The sequence below is a fragment of the Temnothorax nylanderi genome, unplaced genomic scaffold (assembly GCF_030848795.1).
Source record: "Temnothorax nylanderi isolate EJ_2023f unplaced genomic scaffold, tnyl_v1.0 TNYL_tig0247_pilon, whole genome shotgun sequence".
NCBI lineage: Eukaryota > Metazoa > Arthropoda > Insecta > Hymenoptera > Formicidae > Temnothorax > Temnothorax nylanderi.
This window is the reverse complement of record NW_027249309.1, coordinates 207266-219397: the sequence shown is the minus strand read 5'-3', so window position 1 is coordinate 219397 and position 12132 is coordinate 207266. Positions and strand designations below refer to the sequence as shown.

The following is a 12132-nucleotide window of genomic DNA, read 5'->3' as shown; positions in this document are numbered from 1 at the left end:
ATTAAAAAGACAAAAGTCTTCGGCAGAAGCAGAGAGCGCTCTAGGACGCTATCACCCTACCCACGTGATTATGCGCGAGAAAAGAACACTGAACATCTTGGCGCTTGCGTTTTATACCCTCTCGGAGTGTTGATTTAGTGGGAGAGGGTCAGCGCGAGGGTGGGGGAGGGAGAGGGCGATTAGGCAATTGGAGGATCCCACTCTTCCTAAGAGGGTCCAATAGCAGTCTCCAATGACCCAATCGCCTTTTCCCTCTCCCTCCCCTCGCGCTGACCCTCTCCCACTCCCCCTTTCCCCATAGGATAGGAAGACCGAAGAAGGAACCAAAATGCGGGAAGAAAGGATTGGCCACCTCGGTCTAACACTCCTCTTGATTATTACTTTTGGGTAATGCTGAGGCCCTCCCCCCCCCCAGCGATACTAGAACTTTCAAGCTCCATAACTTGAAAAGTATTTAATAAAAAAATACTTTATTATAGTGTTTTGAAAAGCTCTCGAGGTAAGCGATAAGAATATGCAATCAAAAATAGAGGTTTCTATTTAAAAATTTTAAAGTAATTTTTACCTGGCATTAACAAAGTTATTTGTAGTCAAATTAATATTACTATTTAATGTGTTACTTGAAACCCTACAACTTTTGTCTGAAACATTTTTTTCTAAAATGCGTAGTTTTCGAAATATTTAGGGGTTGCCATACTTTTGGTAAACCCGGTATATTGTCGAAGTAATTCGTGATCTTCGATTTTGCTGTTTCTATTTTAGGAAATAAACAAAAAGAAAGATCCGGGTTTTTATTCGGTCCTGACATGCATTCTGGTACGCTGCAATAAACTCTGCTTCTTTTTGTTTGTTGTTTGCCTCGAGAAAATCCGGCACTATTTTTTTTGTCACTGAAAGCTTGCTCAGTGTTATCACTTATCACATTTTGGCTATATATAGATTACAGCGACTTTCATTTACATATAACTAAATATATCAAGAAATTATTAATATGTGAAGTCAGGGCAGTAAGGGTCGGACGCAGATCCTTGTGCGTAAATTCAATATTTATTGATCCTCTTGGTACATTACTCTAAACAATATCCGTACGTTTCGGCTCTGAATCGAGCCATCTTCAGCAGAAGCGAAAGTTTGTCACGCGTTTCTCGTGCCGAAGGCGAGTTAACTGATTAATGTACCAAGAGGATCAATAAATATTGAATTTACGCACAAGGATCTGCGTCCGACCCTTACTGCCCTGACTTCACATATTTGAATCTCGAGGATCCTTATATTAATTTATTCAAGAAATTATTAGTTGCCAATGACACTGCCTGTGGTATTACGATCATACAACTCTCTTATTATTAGTTTTCACAACGGCCGACAGTTGACGCACCATTGAGTAAGCATCGCGAATAGCATCGTTGGGCATACAATTCGATTCGAATTTCGAGGGCCACAAAATAGGACAAAAACGTGTGTTTTTGACGTTACTCTTTCGAAAATCTGGAAAACGTTTAAAGATATTTGATTCAAATTTGGTATGCGTACATCTGGTATTATTTTTTTAGTACCGATAAAACATCTTTAGATTCACCAGGAGCATGCATCTTTGACATCTTGTATTTTGAAAACGAAGCAGTTTAGGATACATGTTTAGGGATCCACGACAGAACGTCTAAAAAATAATGTACCACGACAAAACGTACCACGGCAAAACGTCCCAAGACATAATGTACACTCGAAAAAATATCCCACGACAAAATACCCACGACAAAACAATCAAATAAATATACATGTCATTGTCGGTTCTATTACATCCATACAACAATCAAATAAGTTTCCTCGTCGACTGTACAGACGTTTGAATCTGTTTACAATAGCACATGCGTACATACTAACATACTAATATATGAACATTTCCACGCGTGGAAAGTTATAAACCCATGTGGCACCTCGTTTCGCGTGGAAGGTGTATGCGTGGAGGCAGTAGGTTTCGCCCTTATGAAAAAGTACACTCAACTTTGATGGTTAACACCCAAATTTGAGTGTTAACACTAAACTTACGCCCGAGAGTTAACACTCAAATTTGGGCGTAAGTTTAGTGTTTGTCATCAAAGTTAACTGTCAACACTTAAATTTAGGTGTAGATTGAGTGTTGACCATTAAGGTTTAGGTAAGTTGTGGGTTTAATCCTCAATGATGAGTGTATATTGGGAGTTTATTCTCAATGATAAGTGTAGGTTGGCGATTAAGCCTCAATGTTTAGTGTAGGTTGGAGATTGATCCTCATCGTTGGATGTTGGTTTGGTGTTAACAACAGGGTGTTAACCTTTAATGTTCTATGTCGATTTAATCAGTGTCGCCATGATCCCTTTATCGTTGGGTGTCGTTTAAATGTTATTGTGTTAATCTTCGTTATGTGTCAATTGACGTCTTGGTTTATTGGAAAAGTGTTTCAGATAAAAGTTGAAAGGTTTGAAGGGGGCCAATAGACGATCTTATTAGATTTTGGATCCAGGGCCTGTATTAAGCCCAATAGGGCCTAAGTCAAATTTTTTAAACGAAAACCCCTATTTTTTATTGTACCATCTTTCTTTATTAATTAATTTGAACAACTTTTGTTTGAAAAATTCTTTTATTTGCTTAATACTTTTTGAGATATTCAAGGAAAACTTGATAAATTTTTCAATATTTAGCTTGTGATATCTTGATGATTGTTTGCCAGAGAAAAAAGTGGTACAGAGGATTATTTAACTTAATTTTATTTAAAAAAAATGAACGCGTGGTCGTCACACGCGTTAGAAGTGAAACTTCTGAAGGCAAGGCTTTGCCATAACTTTTCTGAAATTAATACAAAAACAATACAATGGAATTAGTCACTCCAAGCCGCCCGCAACTCGAAAATGTAGTGTTACACGCAGTTCTCACTATATCCATCTCGCCAGTGCCGTACGCCTGATCGAATTTTCGTGACGCGTTTTCGAGTCGCAAATTCGAATTTACTTACCGATCCAAAAGAAGTTTCATTTCGTACGCCTATTGGTCGAATTTTCGTTACACTTTTGAGTTTCGTGTCGCAAAATCGAACTTACTACCGTGCCAAAAGAAGGAGCCGTCTCGCCAATACCGTGCGACTATTGGTCGAATTTTCGTTACATTTTTCGTGTCGCGAAATTCGTGTCGCTTTGCCGTGTCGCAAAATCGAACTTACCACCGTGCCAAAAGAAAGAGCCGTCTCGGCAATGCCGTACGTCTATTGGTCGAATTTTCGTTACACTTTTCGTGTCGCTTTTCCGTGTCGCAAAATCGAACTTACTACTGTGTCAAAAGAAGGAGTCGTCTCGCCAATGCCGTACGCCTATTGGTCGAATTTTCGTTACACTTTTCATGTCGCGAAATTCGTGTCGCTTTTCCGTGTCGCAAAATCGAACTTACTACTGTAGTATTGAAATGTATCGAGATGTGAGTATCGAGATGTGCGTTGTTGAATGTGCGTGTTGTCAAGAAGTGTGAGTTATGTTAGCGAAGACGTGTGTGTGCGTGTCGCGAGTCGCGCATGTCGCGATGCCGTGTTGCCATGCGAAGAAGCGAAGAATCTAGAGAGTCGATCGTCTTATGACAACAGAGTCGCTTGTCTTTTCGGAAGCAAGCGAGCGAAGGGCATTCGTTGCCCAGGCAGCAGTAACAGTGAAGCCTTTGCGTAGAGAAGTCGAGGAGTAACGTTTCGCGTCGTGTGTAGTTTCGAGTCGGAACGAGGCTTAGCCTCAGCGTTAATCGAGCGAGAGTGTTAATCTCAGTTCCTTCCTGTATTTTCTCATCCCATATTAAGCATTATATTAAACTGTTCTTATATCCTACAAACTTGGGGGCTCGTCCGGGATCGAGGAAGCCAGAACCAGGATTGAGAGAGAGATGAAACTAACTCCATTAGCGTGATCTGTGATCGTGTGATGTGCTCGTGAAACTGTACGATGAAGAGGGCTGACGATTTCTCAGCGCAAGCGTTAAAAGATAAGTGCAAGTCCTTAGGTTTGACTACAACCGGGACGAAAGCCGAGCTGTTTAGCAAGCTTATGGAAAAGGACCCGAACGGCACGTGGATTTTGGACAAAGATATACGAGACGATGCTGCCCGTGAAACCGATGTAGCCGCTGCTGGAGTGCCTTCCGGATCAATGCAGTGCGATCAACGTGAGTTAGAACTCGCGAGGAAACAAGCAGAGTTAGCCGAACGAGAACTCGCATTGGCGCGCAAGGAGATAGAGTTGCTACATCAACAGCGAAATCAGCCAGTGGACGGTCATTCGTCGAGAGCGTCGTCGGTAAACGAGTCAAGGCGGCCTAGAACGGACGTTCAAGCTATCGCAGATTTGCTAAGTCCCTTCCATGGAAACAACGACTGCTTCGAAACATGGGAACGGCAATTGCAATTATTGAAGACGACATACGAACTTGATGAAAGCGAAGCGAAAATTCTAGTGGGCAAGAGGCTGAAAAGCAAGGCGAGCGAGTGGTTCCATTCAAAGCCCGAATTTCTTCAGACGAATCTTGAAGATTTGTTAGCGCAGAACGATGTTCTCCCATCGACCGAGCAGAGTAGCTTTGCGAAAGAAATTTGAAGAACGTTCCTGGAAACGAGATGAAAGTTTCAGCGAGTACTTCCACGAGAAAATGATACTTGCGAATCGAGTACCCATCAGCCCAGAGGACATGGTGGACTATCTCATATACGGAATTCCGGACCCGACGCTTCGTGATCAGGCGCGCATTCAAAGATTTAATTCGGCAGCCTCATTACGAAAAGCGTTTGACAAAGTGATGTTGCGAGGAAAGACGGATAGCGGCGCAATCCCGAAGAACGGCGACCAGAAGCGATCTGCCAAGCCCAGCGACAAAGGAGGTGCAGCTACGACTACGACGCAGAAAGACAGCCATCAAAGAAGAAGATGCCATTCCTGTGGTGCAGCGACGCATCTCGCAGCAGAGTGCCCGACGAAAGAAAAAGGTGTAAAGTGTTTCGAGTGCCGTGAGTATGGACATGTGGCCGCGCAGTGTCCGAAAAAGCATACTCCGAAGGTCGTGCCGAAAGAAGTGTGTAGTGTGTCGAGACCCGTGAGTAAAAAATATCGAAAGGAAGTTGTAGTAAACGGATGCAAGACCACCGCGTTAATAGACACCGGTAGCGATTTGACTTTGATGCGAGAAGACAAATATAATAAATTAGGCTCACCGCCGTTTGAGCAAGGTGAAATACGTTTTCGTGGAGTAGGAGCGCCGAATAACACAACGTTAGGTAGATTTTCCGCGAATTTGGTTGTCGATAATAATAGATTCTCAATAGACATTTATGTAATTCCCGACGATCTTATGCAGCACGAATTATTGATCGGTGCGGATTTCTTAAATACCATAGATCTTAGAGCAAGAAAAGGAGAAGTAACGATTGCGAAAATAGAAAAAACGGTACAAGAGACTGTCGATGTTCCCGAAATCTTAAGTATTGATTACGACTGCAATATGAACGAAGTAGACGTATCAAATATTACGAATAAAGAGCATAGGCGCGAAGTTGAAAATTTAATTGAAGCATATAAGCCTGAAAAAACTCGCGACGTAGGCATTAAAATGACAATTGTAGTTAAGGATGATCAACCCGTGTATCAGCGACCGCGACGATTATCCAAAGCGGAAAAGGACGAAGTAAACGCGCATATTAAAGAATGATTGCGAGACAATATTATACAGCCATCATTATCTGAATACGCGAGTCCGGTAGTACTTGTTAAGAAAAAAAACGGCGCGACGCGATTATGTGTAGACTATAGAGAACTTAATAAGAAGATCGTAAAAGATCGATTTCCATTACCGCTTATCGAAGATCAAATAGATTCATTACAAGATGCCAAAGTTTTTACCACTCTTGATCTTAAGAACGGATTTTTTCACGTACCACTGGACGAAGATAGTCGCAAGTATACCTCATTTATCGTACCAGATGGGCAATACGAATTTTTAGTAGTTCCTTTCGGATTGTGCAACTCACCCTCAGTTTTCCAAAAATATATTAATGCGGTACTTAGAGTACTAATTCAAGCGAAAGTTGCTTCGAGTTATATAGATGACATCATCATTCCGTCGTCAGACGAAGAAGAAGGTTTGAGACGATTGAAGATTGTATTAGAGACAGCCGCCGAATGCGGGTTAATTATCAATTGGAGTAAAAGTCGTTTTTTGCAAAAGAGTGTTGAATACTTAGGACATGTTGTCGAGAGCGGAACTATCCGCCCCTCCCCGCGTAAAACGGAAGCTGTGTTGCAATTTCCTGAACCGAGAAATGTAAAGCAAGTGCAAAGTTTTATCGGCCTCACGAGTTATTTTCGAAAATTTATATTAGGATATTCGTTGATTGCACGCCCGTTGACGAATTTGTTAAGAGCGAATGTACCGTTCCATTTTGGCGAAGAAGAAAAGACTGCTTTCCGCGAACTTAAAAAGTTGTTGAGCGATAAACCGGTATTGCAATTGTACAGCCCGAATCGCGAAACAGAGCTACATACAGACGCATCAAAGTACGGGTACGGTGCTATTTTAATGCAACGCAATAGCGACGATCGAATGTTTCACCCCGTGTATTATGCGAGTGGGAAAACCACAGAAGCCGAAGAAAAGTATCATAGCTACGAACTCGAAGTCCTTGCGATAGTGAAAGCATTACGAAATTTAGAGTTTATGTGTTAGGTATTCCATTTAAAATTGTTACAGACTGCCGCGCGTTTACGTTAACTATGAATAAGAAGAATTTATGTGTTAGAGTAGCGAGATGGGCATTACTTCTCGAGGAATTCTCGTATACGATCGAACATCGAGCAGGGAAAAGCATGACCCATGTAGATGAGCTTAGTCGTAACCCGTTACCGAATGTATTTGCGATAGATGAAGACGATGAAGGATTAATTGTCAAATTAAAGAAAGCGCAGAGTGAAGATAGCGAAGTGCGACAAATTATCGATTTAGTGAATCGTGGTTCTACCAAAGATTATATTATGCGTGACGGGCTATTATTTAGATTGTGTGATAACGATGTGCGATTAGTGGTACCGAAGCTTATGCAGTTACAAATAATACGGCGAGCTCATGAACAAGGGCATTTCTCGACAAACAAAACAGAGCTGTTAGTAAAAAGAGATTACTGGTTTGCGAATATGCGTGCGAAAATCGAGAAGGTAATATTTAATTGTGTTGATTGTATTTTAGCGGAACGGAAGAAAGGTAAACAAGACGGTTGGCTACATACGATCGATAAAGGCAGTGTACCGTTGGATACTTATCATATCGATCACTTGGGTCCTTTGCCGTCTACAAAAAAGAATTATCGACATATTCTTGTAGTTGTAGACGCGTTCAGTAAATTTGTTTGGTTTTACGCCGTTAAAAGTACATGTTCATCTGAAGTAATAGATCGACTTAAGAAACAGGCTGTGATTTTTGGAAATCTGAGACGGATTATTTCTGATAGAGGCACCGCCTTTTCATCTCAGGAATTTAAAGAATATTGTAAGCAAGAGAACATTGAGCATGTATTTATCACGACTGGCGTACCGCGATCTAATGGTCAAGTAGAGAGAATCAACCGAACTCTGATACCTTTGCTGACTAAATTGACGACGCCGAAACCAGATGAATGGTTTAAGTATTTAGATATTGCGCAACAGTACATAAATTCGATACCGAGTAGAAGCACGGAATATACACCGTTTAATTTACTTTTAGGAACGCATATGCGCCTTAAGAGTAACCCGCGAGTTAAAGAATTAATTGATTCGGAGTTAGCTACTATTTTTCAGAATGAAAGAGACGAAATACGACTTTTAGCGAAGCAAAATATTCTTAAAGTTCAACAGGAGAATCGGAGATGTTACAATAAGAGACGTAAAGAACCAAGCGATACCAAGAGAACGATTTGGTAGCGATAAAGCGAACTCAGTTTGGACCTGGAATGAAATTAATGCCGAAATACTTAGGTCCTTATGCTGTCAAAAATTGTCTGCGAAATGATAGATATTTAGTGAGTAAGGTCGGAGAACATGAAGGTCCCCTACGGACCTCTACGTCATATGAAATCTTGGGTGGATGTTGCGGAGAATTTTGACAAAGAGTAGCCACAGTTGAGGACAACTGTGATGGCAGAATGGCCGAGTGTAGTATTGAAATGTATCGAGATGTGAGTATCGAGATGTGCGTTGTTGAGTATGCGTGTTGTCAAGAAGTGTGAGTTATGTTAGCGAAGACGTGTGTGTGCGTGTCGCGAGTCGCGCATGTCGCGATGCCGTGTTGCCATGCGAAGAAGCGAAGAATCTAGAGAGTCGATCGTCTTATGACAACAGAGTCGCTTGTCTTTTCGGAAGCAAGCGAGCGAAGGGCATTCGTTGCCCAGGCAGCAGTAACAGTGAAGCCTTTGCGTAGAGAAGTCGAGGAGTAACGTTTCGCGTCGTGTATAGTTTCGAGTCGGAACGAGGCTTAGCCTCAGCGTTAATCGAGCGAGAGTGTTAATCTCAGTTCCTTCCTGTATTTTCTCATCCCATATTAAGCATTATATTAAACTGTTCTTATATCCTACACTACCGTGCCAAAAGAAGGAACCGTCTCGCCAATGCCGTACACCTATTGGTCGAATTTTCGTTACACTTTTCGTGTCGCTTTTCCGTGTCGCAAAATCGAACTTACTACCGTACCAAAAGAAGGAGCCGTCTCGCCAACGCCGTACGCCTATTGGTCGAATTTTCGTTACACTTTTCGTGTCGCGAAATTCGTGATTTCGTGTCGCGAATCAAACTCACTACCGTGCCTAAAGAAGTTTTACTTCAAAAATGTGCTGTTGCAATAGTATACTCCATTTTTTTTAAATATTTGTGTATGCATCTTCTTGGAGTGTTTACAAATATTTAAAAAATTGGAGTGCTATTGCAACAGCATATTCTTAAGACAAAATCAAGTCAAAAAGTCCTCTATACCACTTTTTCTCACTTCAAAGAATTATCAAGATATCAGAAGCTAAATATTGAAAAAGTTACCAAGTTTTCCTTGAATATCTCAAAGAGTATTAGGCAAATAAAAGAATTTTTCAAACAAAAGTTGTTCAAATTAATTAATAGAGAAAGATGGTACAATAAAAAAATAGGGGTCTTTATTTAAAAAATTTGACTATATTGGGCTCAATACAGGCCCTGGATCCAAAATCCAATAAGATCGTCTATTGGTCCCTTTCGAACCTTTCAACTTTTATCTGAAACACTTTTCCAATAAACCAAGTTACAGCCGCAGCGCCAATTGTTAGGTCCGTCGCGATATACTTTAGTATACGGGATGACGGGGAAAGGACGAGGGATCGACGCAACACGGTACACGAAGCCGAGACAGATATTGTTTACAATTACTATAAGTTTAATGTCGGACTGAATACAATAGGTCATAGCGTGACCGTGCTCGGGCGGGGACTGATCCGGGGACCGGTAGCTCGCGCGCCCTCCAGTGCGGCGCGACCACAGCGCCGGATAGCGTCGGTAACGATACCCAACATCTCCCCCCTTAGGAAGTTACCACTGGGAGTAACTTTTAGCGGATGGATCCAAAATTAATCTCTTCGGAGCCATCCGATTACGAGCGGGTCTAGCCGGCGTCGGCTGGTTTACAGGAGAGTTAGGTTCCTGAATAACTGGGGTCTGGGCTGCAGGGGATGCAGCCGGCTGGTGATCAGCTTCCAAAGCAGGAGGCGTTTCCGGCGTGGGCGGCTGCAGGAGCGACCAGTCGTCCATAAGACTCTCGGGCAGGGTTGACGGGTCGGAGCCTCCCTTCCAGATATGGTTGATGTGGCGGTCGATGACTCTTCCGTCATCAAGGCGTACAGAGTAGCGAGTTTGTGATAGTACTCTATGAATAACGCCCTGTTCCCTTTTGTCCTTGCGGGTAAGGACTACTACGCGGTCGCCCAACGTTAGGTAACGAGGTCGGGCGCCATGATGTTTCAAGAACTGCTTTTCCATGGCTAGCTGTTTCTCGACAGAGGCTGGTGGAGCAGGCTCGAGAATCTCCGGTTTCGGGAGCCATTTCGAGAACGGGGAGTTCATTCCACGTCCGAACAAGAGCTCCGAAGGAGACTTTCCTGAGGGCGACTCTGAGCATGGAGTGTAACGGTAGCTGTGAAGGAAATCAAACAGCTGTCTCTTCCAATTGGTCGGGTCCTTGGCGATGGCCCTTTTTACCGTGTCCACTATCCTCTCGGCCTGGCCGTTCGATTGCGGGTGATTGACCGCAGCCAGAAGGTGGGAGATCTGCATTTCCTTGCAGAAGGCAGCGAATAATTCTGATGTGAACTGTGTTCCATGGTCGGTGACAAGCACATCTGGGGGTCCAAACCTGGAAAAGAATTCACGACACAAATCGACAGTGCGAGCTGCAGAGATCGTAGGTGTAATTGCCACGTCTAAAAACTTGGAGTAAGCGTCTACAAAAATGAGTAGATACTGCCCTTCAATTGGACCAGCGAAGTCGATGTGTACGCGTTCCATCGGTCGAGACGGAGCAGGCCATGGATCTAGTGGTACTTTTACTGGGAGTTTCTGGTTCAACGCACAAGCGTCACATTGACGTACAAGGTGTTCAATGTCGTCGGACATTTTCGGCCAGTACACGAGTTCTCGAGCTAACTGCTTTGTCCTTCTGATGCCGGGATGGCCTTTGTGAAGAGTTGCTAGAATTGTTGGCCTGAGAACCTCTGGGATGACCACTCTATCTCCGAGAAGTAAAGTGTCATCGACGATGCTGAGATCTTCTGAGCGTCTTTTGAAATGTTCCAGTGACTCCGAAATTTCTTTCGTCTTCCAATCTTCCTTGATGGCTTGGAAAACCGAACGCAGAAGAGGATCTTTCTTAGTTGCTTTCTTCATATTATTCCGGAGTTTTTTACCAAAGAAGTCTATTGATAGATTTTTTTAACTGGAGGAGTTCGGATTCCATTGCTTGAATGCTAGCTACTTGGAGTTTCTCCGCGTTGTCACGACGAAATTTGTCGATCAAACGAGATAGAGCATCGGCATGACCAAAATCTTGGGTGCGGATAAACTCTATCTTGAAGTCGTAGCCCAAGAGTTGCAGTGCCCAACGTTTGAGCCTAGCTGCTGTAGTAGCTTTGAGTCCCTTGGTGTTAGAATCGATAAGGTAGATTTTTGGTTCGATAGCGCCTTCTGTCGCGGAATATTGTGATTAACTGGAACACGCCAGCAGACGCGCGCGGAAAAGAATGTAACGAGTAACGCCGAGAGACCATTGTAAGACGTTTGCAATAAAAAGCTTTCGTAAAGGAAAATAGTACGTCGAGTGGTTTTATCCGACCAAATCAAGAGCCGACTGAGTATACGTCACATCATTTGGCGACCGGTGACAGGACATTAGTATTTGTGACGTATCTGTAAAGGAAATAATCGGCGACACGATGGATAAAATTAAGAAGTCTCGTTCCATTATGCGAACGGCGTTTACTCGCATTCTAGGCTCATTAAACGCTAAGTTAGATAAGGAGAGGCCAGACATTGCGGAATTACAGGTGTGCCTCGCGTTAATAAGTGATAAAGCGAGCCAACTCGAAGAAGTCAATCAGAAGATCTTTGAGGTTATAATCGCCAGCGATGCCGACGAAGAAGACCTATTGCGTGAGACTGAAACAGCCGATGAGTATCGGATGAAATATCAGCAGGCAAAGGTTGCGGTGAGTAATGTGATTGAGCCTGCTCAAGCGGCGGCCTTTACTCAAGATACGGGGCAGTTTGCTAGAGACAATGCGCGTACATATAAATTGCCAAAGATACAATTGCCAAAATTTAGCGGAGATCTTAAAGAATGGTTGCAATTTTGAAGCTTGTTTAAGCACATCCACGAAGATCCGAATATTACAAAAGAAGACAAGTTCCAGTACCTGATACAGGCGATGGTGAAGGATTCCAGAGCGAGCGTACTAGTCAATAGCTTTCCACCGACGGCGACGAATTACGATAAGGTTATTGCCAGCTTGAAGTCACGCTTTGGCAGAGAGGATTTACTTGTCGAGGTGTACGTTCGAGAAATGCTCAAGTTAGTATTAAATCAGACAATGAA

At 42.9% G+C, this 12132-nt stretch overlaps 1 protein-coding gene across 1 annotated transcript in view; it reads left to right on the top strand.

Moving 5' to 3' along the window:
• The window catches only part of LOC139779876 (cilia- and flagella-associated protein 58), a gene marked incomplete at its 5' end in the record, with an annotated part of 247623 nt that overhangs the window by 55861 nt on the left and 179630 nt on the right, over positions 1 to 12132 (top strand). The window lies entirely within an intron of this gene.